Below are 1,804 nucleotides of genomic sequence, written 5' to 3'. Positions count from 1 at the left end.
GTGTGTGTGTGCACATTTTTGTATAAATTTTTGTGAGAGTCCTGGCCAATCTCTTGGCTGGGGTTGGGAGACAGACCAGCAAACAAAGTGCAGAGCATAAAACACCAGCTCACTGCAGCCAGCCGGCTTTCTGCCAGCTGTCTCCCTGTTCTCCCACACTGCTGCCTATTCATGCAGGCCTTAATTGGAGCTCCTGCTTTTAGAAAGAGAAAGAATGAGAATTTGAGAGGTCTGAACATCCCAATAAAAACACGCTGCACAGTAGGATTTAGAATGGGTTGGAGAAGGGGAATGAAAAGACTAAGTCACTCTACGAGGTAAATGAACTTGGGACAGCTGTATTGGTCACTGCATGATTGCATAATTGCATATTTAAGCTTGCTGACCTTGAACCCTCTCATACTAACATTTTCACTGTTCCTGTCACTGTCAAAGCTGTCAGACCTTGAACCATTGTTTGTGTAATTAGCATGCAGTGAGCAACGCCAGAATCCATCATCATCAGTATGTGCAAAAACAAGGAGGGGAGTGGGCAAGCAGAGCCAACACTACTTAAAGCTATTTGTCAATATTTGTTTCATTTCATGTTCTTAAATGTGAGTGGACATTGATAAATGTAGACGTGTTTGAAAATTATGTTTGCGGTTTTGTATTGTATATTCTTGTGTCTGAATGCAGTATGTATAAGGATTAGTGTGGATGAGTTTACGTGTGTGCTGGTTTGTGCATGCCGGGGCAGACTCATAAATGGAGGCAATGAAGTGAGGAGAATAAATAAATAAATAGAAACAGGAAAGGGTGAGGGAAGAACAGAGGGAGAGGAAGAGGAATGAGAAGATAAAAAAGACTTGTATGGGTTTTAATGCACTATTCATCTCACATTCTTTCTTTGGTTCTTTAACCCTGTTGCCATGGAATTTTAAGATTTATCTGTGCTGATGGATTACAATATTCAAATGCCAGACATTATTTATTACAACCTTAAAATTGTGTTGTTGACCTGATCAGCATAGGAAAGTGCCTTTCAGATTCTGCACATTCTTGTAAGTTTAACAGAAAAATAAGAGACTGTACAAACCTGTCTATTGGTTAACCAGACATTACATTATTGTATTTTCAATCAGAAATTATATGGAACAAATGTAAGCAGCTTACCTTAGAAGTTTCTGGATGCCACTGGATGTCCCCTGTCCCTGAGTTGTATTTTATTAATATGCTTAAATAACAAAAAATTATTAATCATATATATATATATATATATATATATATATATATATATATATATATAATTAGAAAACTATATGTATTTGTATAATTATTTATATATTATAATTAGTATAGTAATTAAGATTTTAAGATTTTTCATCATACACTCTTAGATAGACCAATGGCTGAGTGTCTACAAATCACAGAGAGAGATTCTTTAGAGGGGTAAAGACTTGCCCAGGCACAAAGTTTACACTCCCTCTACTGATCAGAGATGTTAATGCAATCCATACTGACAGCATAAGCATTTAGTCTGAGCCTTGTTATTTATCATAAGATCACATGGTTGAGATATTATAAAATGTTTTTACAAAGTAAATACAATGCAAAAGATTAAATTCTTCCCTGTACCTGTTTAGCCAGCTATTGTACACTGTGTTGGTTTTGAGGGAGGTATCTGCCTCTGAAATGATTCACTTGCATGCCTTTAAAGAAACAACATGCTTTACCTCATCTGAAAGAGCAAACAAAACAAGAGCTCAGAACAGTTTAACCAAATTTGCACTCCTGTCATGGTTAATTTCCTCAAGTATTGCAA

This window comes from Carassius gibelio, chromosome B23 (genome assembly GCF_023724105.1).
Source record: "Carassius gibelio isolate Cgi1373 ecotype wild population from Czech Republic chromosome B23, carGib1.2-hapl.c, whole genome shotgun sequence".
Classification (NCBI taxonomy): Eukaryota; Metazoa; Chordata; class Actinopteri; order Cypriniformes; family Cyprinidae; genus Carassius; species Carassius gibelio.
This window is presented reverse-complemented; position numbering follows the sequence as displayed.